The 11,810-nt window shown below is 50.0% G+C and overlaps 1 protein-coding gene across 3 annotated transcripts in view; it reads right to left on the reverse strand.

The window, feature by feature from the left end:
• NCAN (neurocan) overlaps positions 1–7,898 on the reverse strand; it is a 359,920-nt gene extending 352,022 nt beyond the window's left edge. The window contains exon 1 of one of the 3 annotated variants that reach the window (XM_085638464.1): positions 7,030–7,894. The gene's annotated coding sequence lies outside the window, so the exon portion shown is untranslated. Of the gene's footprint in view, positions 1–7,029 lie in introns of all 3 variants that reach the window. The other 2 variants (XM_085638463.1, XM_085638465.1) reach the window with 2 other exon arrangements.
• Between the last annotated feature and the right edge of the window lie 3,912 nt (positions 7,899–11,810).

Raw genomic sequence — 11,810 nt, forward strand, 5'->3', positions numbered from 1 at the left:
CAGTTAACTCCGGGCTGTGACCGCCAGAGACTCAGTCACCATCAGCTGGCAGCCACAGTTCACCCGGCTGAGACTACCACTGACACGGTCAGCATTAGCCTGCAACTGCAAATCACCCAGGGCTTGCTCTATCTCCGACTGGGTCACCATTGGCCCACAACCACACATCTCCCAGGGCTGCCTGTGTCCACCACTGACACAGTCAACATTATCGTGCAACCACAAATCAGAAAGTGCTGCCACCACCACTGACGGATCTTTATAGGCCCGCACACACACATCTCTTAGGGCTGTCTGTGGCCACCATTGATTGTGTCACTATCGTCCTGCACCTACAAATCACGCATTCCTGTGACCACAACTAACACAGTCAACATGAGTCTGCAACCACAAATCACCCAGAACTGAGGCCGCCATTGATATGGTCAACATTACCTTCCAACCACAATTCATCCAGTTCTACCACCAGCACTGGTTGCCTCACTATCAGATTGCAACCACACATCTCCCAGGGCTCAAACTACCACTGCCTCAGTCGCCATGAACCTACAACCACACATCTCCCAGTGCAGCCTGTGATCCCCACTGACTCAACCACCAGGAATCTGCGACCACACATCCCCCAGGGCTGCAGCCACTACTGACAGGCCCAATCAACCAGTAACATCACATCCCCCAGACCTGCTTGTGAACAGCACTGACACAGTCACCTTAGGCCTCGGACCACACATCGTCTGGGGCTAACTGAGATCACCAATGACATGGATGCCATCGACCTGCAGCCACACTTCGCTTAAAGCTGCTTCTGACCATCACGGAGTTGGTCACACTCAGTGTGCAACCCCTAATAACCCCAGCCTGAGACCACCACTGCCTCGTTCACCATCAGCCGGCTACCACACATCTTTCAGGACTTAGACCACAAGTGGCGCTTTACCATTAGCCTGAAACCACAAATCACCCACGGCTAAGTCCACCACTCACATGGTGAACATTAGCCTACAACCATAAATCACCCTTGGCTACCACTGACTGCCTTAGGGCTGCAACCACACTTCTCCCAGGCTTGAGACCACCCCTCACACAGTGAACATTAGCCTGCAACTACAAACCAAACAAGCTTCCACCGCTGCTGACTGCCTCACAATAGGCTGGAAAGCATAAATGACCCAGGCCTGAGACCTCCACTCACATGGTGAACATTAGCCTACAACCATAAATCACCCAAGGCTACCACCGACTGCCTTAGGGCTGCAACCACACTTTACCCAGGCTTGAGACCAGCACTCACATGGTTAACATTAGCCTGCAACTACAAATCAACCAAAGCAACCACTTCAACTGACTGTCTCAATATAGGTCTGAACCACAAATCACCCAGGGCTAAGTCCACCACACAGAACATTAGTCTGCAACCACAAATCACCCAAGGCTACCACCGCCGCTGACTGCCTCACAATAAGCTAGAAAGCATAAATGACCCAGGCCTGAGACCACCACTCACATGGTGAACATTAGCCTACAACCATAAATCACCCAAGGCTACCACCGACTGCCTTAGGGCTGCAACCACACTTCACCCAGGCTTGAGACCACCACTCACATGGTTAACATTAGCCTGCAACTACAAATCAACCAAAGCAATCACTTCAACTGACTGTCTCGATTTAGGTCTGAACCACAAATCACCCAAGGCTAAGTCCACCACACGCAAGGGGAACATTAGTCTGCAACCACAAATCACCCAAGGCTACCACCGCCACTGACTGGCTCACAATAGACTGGAAAGCATAAATGACCCAGGCCTGAGACCACCACTCACAGGGTGAACATTAGCCTACAACCATAGACCACCCAAGGCTCTCACCGACTGCCTTAGGGCTGCAACCACACTTCACCCAGGCTTGAGACCACCACTCACATGGTTAACATTAGCCTGCAACTACAAAGCAACCACTTCCACTGACTGTCTCAATATAGGTCTGAACCACAAATCATCCAGGGCTAAGTCCACCACACAGAACATTAGTCTGCAACGACAAATCACCCAAGGCTACCACCGCTGCTGACTGCCTCACAATAGGCTGGAAAGCATAAATGACCCAGGCCTGAGACTACCACTCACATGGTGAACATTAGCCCACAACCATAAATCACCCTAGGCTACCACCGACTGCAACCACAATTCACCCAGGCTTGAGACCACCACTCACATGGTGAACATTAGCCCACAACCATAAATCACCCTAGGCTACCACCGACTGCCTTTGGACTGCAACCACACTTCACCCAGGTTTGAGACCACCACTCACACGGTGAACATTAGCCTGCAACTACAAATCAACCAAAGCAACCACTTCAACTGACTGTCTCAATATAGGCCTGCCCTGAACCACAAATCACCCAGGGCTACCACTGCCGCTGAGTGCCTCACAATAGGGCAACAACAACACTTCATCCAGGATTGCTAGCACTACTGATTCGGCCCCTCCTGCCTGCACCCACATATCACCCAGCGCCTGCTGCAAATGATGTGAGCAAACTGCAGGTCGCAGATTTGAACTCGGCAGGGCAGACTCGGCCTTTCATCCTTTTCGCCGAGGGGGTTGTTCCAGATCCCTTTGTCCTTCAGTTGACCTCCATGGGTGGAGTAACATTACTATTGGAACTCGAGAGGTGGCTCGATGTGTGCTGCACGCCTTTCATCCAACATGTAAGTATTTAATACGCCCTATAGAATGCCACAGGCGCGTTCCACCCTAGAATCCCCCCACGGCTCGTGGGCTCGCAGTGAGGAAGGGGGGAACGGTGCGGTACGTGCACTTGTTTTTACTCTTATATGACACTTTTGTCGATGCCTAAACGAGTGAATGTTTGCCTCGTGGCGCTGTGACGCTAACTTCAGCACACGTATGAGATGGAGTCCAAACTACCAGGACCCGGGGGGCGCTCGGCCTCCCGCTGGCCTGGAGCCGCCCCCGTGCAGGTCTCCGGTACTTGCACTGGGTGTGTGTCCCCCCGCCCCCTTACTTGTCCCCTCCCCTCCGCCTTAGGTGGCCCCCCATTCATCTGAGGCGCACCCTCTGTGGGCTCCGAGATCTATTCAGTCAGCCAGTGATCGCCCCGCATGGCAGAAGGGGGGGGGGGGTTTGTCGGGGGGTCATCTCCCCGTGCAGGCGCTCCATTACCTGATACCAGTCAGGTAGCTCAGCGGAGAGCGGGTTAGGCGCCTGCTGCTGCGTCGTGCTATTAGAGGCCACACACGGGGAATTCATCACTTTCACTGTATTCCAGCCCCCGTTGCACGGTCTTGGAGACATCACCAGCCCCCCGCCCCCACACCGGCGCAGGAGAGTCATCGATTACCGATCCGCAGGCAGGCTTGTCCTGTCGGGTCAGCAGAGGGGTGCCCTGGGGGCTTCCTCCGGCCTGCACAGGGATCAAAGGTCTGTAAAACTGATGGAGTCTGGGGGCGGGGAGCCCATCTGCTAGAAGATGGGGCCCTTTCTTTCTGTCAGCTAAAGACCGCCCACCCCCGTGTTTCAAAGCTAGCAACAATAGAGCGCTATGACGCCCCCGCACCCTCCAAGATATATTGACTCAGCCCCCTACTCTCTGTGCGCCCCCCCCCCGCTCTCGTTTCCTCTCTCTCTCCCTCTTCTTTCTCAATTTCCCTTCTTCCTGCCTCTCTCTAGTTCCCTTCCTCATTCTTACTCCTCCACTCGCCCTTCCAACCCCCATTGTGTAGTGACGTCAGAAAATGTAAACGTCATATTGTGGGGTCGTTGAGCTCAGCCCCGGAGCCCGGACAAAGGCGACGCGTGTCACAACATTAACAGTTCTATAATGTTGCCCCGTTAAACACCGGACACGTATGTGTGTGTGTGTGTGTGTGTGTGTGTGTGTGTGTGGGGGGGGGGGGGGGGTGCAGAGTGGGGTTCACACAAACGCCCTCTTCAAGGAGTGAACTACTAACTGCCTTTTAATACCAGTATCATTCGTGTTTGTACCACAGGGGGTAGAAGCGGCGCGGTGCGCTGCGGGTGTAGGGTCCAGGTGTGCCGTACACCCCCCCCCCCCGTAATCTTGTGTAAATAAATGCATGTTATTGTGTGTGCCCCAGAGGGGTACGCATATCGTGCAATGGGTGTAAGGTATGGTTTACACATGCATATCTCACTGTGTGCCCCATACATACAATAAAATAGGAGTACATGAAGTACTATCAGTGTAAAGTAAAGGCTAAACATTCCATTTGATTGTATATACATGGTGGGGTCACATATAAAGTAATCTGCATGTAAGGTGTAGCTTAAACATTCCATATGATTGTATATACATGAGAGGGCGTACATGAAGTACTAAGGTGGTAAGGTGTAGGTTAAATGTTCCAAAAGATTGTATATACATGAGACGGGCACACATGAAGTACTATGGGTGTGAAGTAAAGGTGAAACATCCAACATCCCGTAAGGTGTAGGTTAAACATTCCATATGATTATTCATACACAAGCAGGTAGCACATAAAGTACTATGGGTGTAAGGTGTTTAACAAACATTCTGTTTGATTATATATACAGAAGAGGGGCACACATGAAGTACTAAGGGGGGTAAGGTGTTGGTTAAACATTCCATAAGATTGCATAGAGAGAGGGGCCCACATGAAGTACTATTGCTGTAAGGTAAAGGTTAAACATTTCATATGACTGTGTACAGACACGAGGGGCACACATTAAGTACTATGGGTGTAATATGTAGGTTAAACATTCCATATGATTATATATACACAACAGGGGAACACATGAAGTATTATGGGGGTAGGGGGTGAGTTGTAGGTTAACCTAGTCCATAAGACTGCATATAGATGAGAGCGGCACACATGAAGGAATATTGATGTAAGATAAAGGGTACCATCATATGACTGTATACACACACACAAGGGGCACACAAATTACTGAGTGTGATGTTTAGGTTAAACATTCCATGTGATTGCATATACACAAGAGGAGGTCACATGAAGCTTTCTGGGTTTAAGGTATAGGTGAAACATTCCATATGATTCTATATACCATGAGTGCAGCACATTATTTATTCTGGGTTTAAGGTGTAGTGTAGGTCAAACATTCCATATCATTGTATATACACAAGAGAGGGGTACACATGAAGTACTATAGGTGTACGGTGTAGGTTAAACATTTCATATGATTGTCTATACCAGAGGAGTGGTGCACAATAATTATTCTGGGTTTAAGGTACAGGTTAAACATTAGATTTGATTTTACATACACAAGAGTGGCATACATTAAGTACTATCGGTGTAATGTGTAGGTTACGCAGTCCGTATCCTTTATGTACCAGAGAGGGGTGTACACGATGTCCTGTAGCTGTGACATGTAGGTTACACATCGTCTAGTAATCCATATAGTGTAGAGGAATGTGCATGCTGTCTGCCAGGTGTAAGGTATGGGCCGCACACCTGATATCATGGTGTGCACCCCACAGGGCCCACATGTAAGCTCTATGGGTGTGAGGGGCAGGTTACACGTCATGTTACTATATTTACCCCGGAGTGGCACACATGGATGCTTGGTAGGGGTTAGACATCTCATGTTAACGTCTGTTCCTAGTCGGGGTGGCGCACATGGGTGTTAATTACAGGTTACACATCCAATGCTATTGTATGTACCACAGAGGGACGTACATGGTTGAAATGTATGGGTTACATGTCTTGTTAGTGTATGTACCCCAGAGTGGCGCACATGAGTGTAAAGTGCAGGTTATACATATCATGTTAGTGTATGTACCCCAGATGTGCTCACATGGGTGTATGGTGCAGGTTACACATCTTATGTTATTGTATGTACCCCGGAGGGTCGCACATGGGGGTGCAGGTTATACATCTCATGGTTTTGTATGTACCCCGGAGGGGCGCACAAGGGTGTAAGGTGCAGGTTACACATGTCATGCTATTGCATGTACCCCGGAGGGGCGCACATGGGTGTAAGGTGCAGGTTACACATGTCATGTTATTGCATGTACCCCGGAGGGGCGCACATGGGTGTAAGGTGCAGGTTACACATGTCATGTTATTGCATGTACCCCGGAGGGGCGCACATGTGTGGCAGGCATGGTATAGGTGACACAGCTCACGCTTTTGATGGTGTATACGTTGTGTATAGGTGAAAGATCCTACACGACTCACACATTTCAAATCTTTGCTTTCGGCGCTACAAACGTGAAAGTACGTGTCAGAGGCAGTTTTGCGATGGGCTTTTAAGAGGGGGGGGGGGGGGTCCAAGAGGAGTAGCTGAAAGAATGGATGGATGAGTGAATGAGGCGAGCGCTCCCTGCAAAGAGATGGATTCAACAAAGGAATGTGGGATGTGGACGGACGGACGGATGGATGGATGGATGGATGGGTGAATGGATGCATGGAATGATGAATGGATGCATGGAATGATGAATGGTTGGATGGGTGAATGGATGCATGGAATGATGGATGGATGGGTGGATGGATGGATGGGTGAATGGATGCACGATCAAGTGTGCCAATGGGCTGGTGCAAGCATAGGTGGTCTGGTGGATGAATTGATTGATACCTGAATGGGTATGAAGGTAAGTAGAGAGATCTACACTTGAATGTATGGGCGTTAAACATACATGGGTTGACGGCCCGATGTTTGGATCAATGGATGGATAGATGGATGGATGGGTAGGTAGGTAGGTAGGTAGGTAGATAGGTAGGTAGGTAGATAGATAGATAGATAGATAGATAGATAGATAGATAGATAGATAGATAGATAGATAGATAGATAGATAGATAGATAGATAGATAGATAGATAGATAGATAGATAGATAGATAGATAGATAGATAGATAGATAGATAGATAGATAGATAGATAGATAGATAGGTAGGTAGGTGTGTGGACGGACTGACAGACTGTAGATGAAGGGTATGCGGACGGACGGACGGACGGACGGGCGGGGACAGATATCCTCCGATAGAGGTGCATGCACGGAGCGCCTACCTGCAGAGATCCCTGCTGCCCTCAGGGTCCGGAGGAATGCATGAGGTGCGGCGGTCACTCCCACCGACGGTGCCCGCCTCCGGGGCAGGGGTCCCTCCGTGCGGCGGAGCAGAAGCGCCTGGAGCGTAGGAGGAGGGGCACGGGCAGAGAGAGGGGGCGCGTGGGGCACCAGCCGCCCCCAAACACGCTCTGCACTGCGAAGAAACAGACGGGTCTCCCCGTTCCTTTTATGTGTGTGTAGATGGAAGGCGCCTAGAGGCGAGCAGTGCGTATAGATGGAAGGCGCCTAGAGGCGAGCAGCCATCCTCCAATGGACAGGCGACGCATCCCGGGCTCCAGCAGTCCAGATCCGTGGGGTGGGCGCTCCTGGGTCACTTCGGGGGCAGGCGGTGGAGAGCAGGCGCCTGCAGGCGCATCCTGACCGGAGCAGCAGGAAAGAGAGTAAAGCCTCGCCGGTGCCCGCGCTGGGCGCTGCCTGCCTTGCCCCGTCTTCTGCCCCTGCCTGCTGCCCTCCTTGCCTACTGCAGCTGCCCTCCCTGCAGCAGCTGCCTGCCGCCTCCCTGCCTGCTGCTCCTCTGCTAGGCGCCTTTTGTGCGCTGCATCGCCCGGTGCTGCCTGCCCTCTCCCTCAGCTCGTGCCTGTGCAGGCATCTCCCTGCCCCCTGCAAGGCTCGCTGCTGCCACCTGCAGGGCGGGCGCTGAACTGCAGCTCCAGCTCTCTCTCCTCCGAGTCCAGGCTGCCGAAAATCTCTCGGCTCAGCCCCAAAAGGCAGACTTCACCTTTCCGCCAGTTCACATGGCGGGGATCACGACAACGCGGGGGCGTGCGGGGAAACCCTCTCCGCACTCTGCTCACACTGCCCGGCTCTGAACTTCAGGGCAGAGTATTCGGGGCAGAGTATGGCAGGGTAATATGTCTGCCTGCCCCCCCCCCCCTCACTTCCCAGCACCCAAGCCCAGCCTGCATTGACAAGCGACGCTTCAATGTCTCAGCAGTGACTGTGGGGCAGGAGGGGGGACCCAGTGGTGTATGACGTCACAAGACGGCTGCTCTAGTGTATGACGTCACGTAAGGGCTGTATGGGAGCCAGCTGGCATCTAAGAAAGGGGCACCCGAGAATCCAACTAGAAGAACAAAGGGCCATTATAGAGTCCAAAACACAAACAGACAAGTCAAAGAAAGGGCCCACCCGGGACCTATAGCCGAACCAACCACCATCCAATGGGCGCTATAGAATCTGAAATCCAACGTCACCCAACAAAGAGACAAGAGGGGAGTGAACAGGTAACAAGACCTCCTCTAACTAAGGGGCAAGCAGGAAGAGAAAACCCAAGAAGACCTCATCAATAAAGAGGCCTTCTGCAACCTTAAACCCAACCCAACGTCATCACAGAAATATCACAGAAACTAGACCTCAACCAGAAATACAACATACAACAAGACACGTGGTACGGGAAGACCTACAAGACCTCATCAAACTAAGAGACAGGCAGCATGAGACAACCCAAGAAGACCGTCAATAACGAGACATTCTGAATCTTAAAACCCAACTCAACGTCACCAAAGGAGCTTCACGCAATCTAAAACTCAACGAAGCACAACAAAGAGACATGAGGGGAGAGAACCAGTAACAAGACCTCATGCAACAAAGGGACAGGCAGGAGGAGAAAACCCAAGAAGACCATCAATAACCAGACATTCTGAATCTTAAAACCCAACTCAACGTCACCAACGGAGCTTCACACAATGTAAAACTCAACAAAGCACAACAAAGAGACATGAGGGGAGAGAACCAGTAACAAGAGCTCATGCAACAAAGGGACAGGCAGAAAGAGAAAACCCAAGAAGACTGTCAATAACGAGACATTCTGAATCTTAAAACCCAACTCAACGTCATCAAAGGAGCATAGCAGAATCTAAAACTCAACGAAGCACAACAAAGAGACATGAGGGGAGAGAACTGGTAACAAGACCTCATCAAACTAAGAGACAGACTGTTTGAGAAAACCCAAGAAGACATCATCAAGAAAGAGACATGCTGAAACTTAACCCCCCCCCCCCCAAAAAAAAAACATCATCAAAGGTGTATAACAGAATCTGAAACTCAAGAAAGCACAACAAAGGAACATGATGCAAGACACAAGAGGACACTGAACAAAACCTCCTCAAACTAAAGGACACGCTGGATGAGAAACCCAAGAAGACCTCGTCAACAAAGACATTCTGCAACCTTAAGCCCAACCTAACTCCATCAAAGGAGTTGAACGAAATCCGAAACTCAACAAAGCAAAGAGACACAAGGAAAGAGCACAGGTAACAAGACCTCATGCAACAAAGGGATAGAAATTAAGACAAAACCCAAGAAGACATCATCAACAAAGTGACATTCTGGATCTTAAAACCCAACCCAACGTCGAAGGAAAGAATCCTGGAACTCAACAAAGCACAACCAGCAACAGGGTATGAAGGAACAGAAAACCTAACAAGGCCTCAGCCACCTCATGCATCCTTAGGAGATCTCTGCGGTGTTGGAGGGGATCGTTTTGTGGAAAGGAATTCCACCCTTTTGTTGGAAGTCATTTCAGCAACACTTAGTGCCGGACAGGCCACCATGTTGAGGCTACCTCTCAACATATCTTTTCTTCTGTAGAAGAAAACCCTCACAGCTGAGGTGTATTTCTGCAAAGCAAAGAGACAATGCTACAGACGGGCAAGGCGGCTGCTCCCTGCACAGGGGGGCCTCTGTTCTCCCCCCTACTGGGTGCTGTACCCCCCTCCCTCCCCGCCTCAGCTGCAACCCTTTCCCCAAGGACCGTACAATGATGCGTCAGCCCTGGTTCCTTGCATGCCTGGGAGAAATCTGAACTACAATGGTGTAATTTGCGTAATTTTGGGGATTCTGTGTTACGCTTCTTACGTGAAAAGCCTGCAATTACGCCGCTGTGACACTTCGGCTAACGATGCGGCTCACTGTAAAAATGTGCAGTAAATACAAGGGAACAACAGAACGCGAGCAGTTGGTGTTCACGGGCTTTTTGTTTAAATGTGTCTTCTTGCCAAACAAAGACGCAGGGACACGCTAGGGTAAACTGTGAACAGAAGTAGAAGGCACCCTGGCCCTTTCGCTGCTGTAATACGACAAAGGCAACAGGGCGACCTTACGCAAACCTTCCATTCTGTAGAGTCACACATATATATATACACATACACACGAGCTCCCCAATAAATTCTTGTACATGTACAGTAGAGCGCACACAGTGAACCTACTCTCCACCCCTGTCCCAGACAGACACAGCAAGGACCCGGATACACAGGAGAACATGGAAACAGAGTGGAGCCAAAAAATTCTAGCAACGCAGAGAAAACAACTTTGCTCAGAAGAGAGCCTAACAAAACACTGCAAACTTTACAAAAGTAGAAAATCTGGAACTACACAGAACTTTTCATGTTAAAAAAAAAACCTCGCACACACGTACTACAGGTTATCGGGAGGGAGGGGGGGGGGTATTCTGACAGGGGCACGCAGCATCTCAGAGACAGGGGCAGACAGGGGCACGCAGCGTCTCAGAGACAGGGGCACGCAGCATCTCAGAGACAGGGGCAGACAGGGGCACGCAGCGTCTCAGAGACAGGGGCACGCAGCATCTCAGAGACAGGGGCACGCAGCGCCTCAGAGACAGGGGCACGCAGCGCCTCAGAGACAGGGGCACGCAGCGCCTCAGAGACAGGGGCACGCAGCGCCTCAGAGACTGCACACCTATACACAGGTCTGAGAAGTGGCCTTCTTTTGTGGCAGTTCTGAAGAAGGCCTGGCTTGATCGCTGAAACACACGTAGATTTGATACAAAAGCCACAACTGAGAATAAAACATATTAAGAGATTGGATGGGAAACAGCCATTACAACGCGGCTGTTTCCACGCATGCCTTTCCAACGCATGCTCCATCACAATGCATAGCCCTTACATATTTTTTTACTACGCATATGCTTTTCCCACACATGCCTTTACAACAAATTTTGTTGTAAAGGTATGTATGGTAAAACCATATGTGTAGTAGTAAGGGCATATATGCGTGGAACATCCACGTTGGTAGGCAATCCACGTCGTTAGAGGAAACGGAGAGACTCTTCCTCACAATGACGTGCACCGTCCCTCAGATGAGCGACCTGCACGAGGAGAGAGGTAAGGGGCTTGGGCTGGGGGCTACTATTTAAGGGGTTTGGGTTAAAGAAGGGCTGGGGGGAGTGTAGGGGCAGCGTTTTTTGGGTATAGGGTAGGGGAAGGCCTGGGGACTGGGAAGCGCAGGGGTAGGTTTTTAGGGACTGGGTTCAGGGTAGATGTCACGGAAACCTTTGCCACGCATAGGTCATTAGTATACATGCTTTTACAACGAAATTCATTATAAAAACATGCGTGATAAAGGCATATTCATTGAAATAACATGCGTGGTAAAGGTTTGCGTTGTAACGCATGCTTGGTAAAGGCATGCGTTAGAAGGGAATGCGATGTAATATCATACATCCGGATTGGACATATGGATGCATAAAGGATATCCAAGAAGACGGCGTGGAATATTGGTATCCTTTTGAGTCGACATATAAAAAGAAAAATAAGGAATGTACAGAAACTGTAGAATTTGATGTGACGATTCAACACCTGTTTTGAAATTTGTTATTGATCAATGTTTTTTAAGAATTGTAAATTTGAGGTCTGTGTATGGAAGGTGGAATAAATGTAGCTTATATGACAAGGATGTGAATGAATGAATGTGGTATAAGATG

Source organism: Triturus cristatus, chromosome 12 (genome assembly GCF_964204655.1).
Source record: "Triturus cristatus chromosome 12, aTriCri1.1, whole genome shotgun sequence".
In the NCBI taxonomy this organism is placed as follows: Eukaryota; Metazoa; Chordata; class Amphibia; order Caudata; family Salamandridae; genus Triturus; species Triturus cristatus.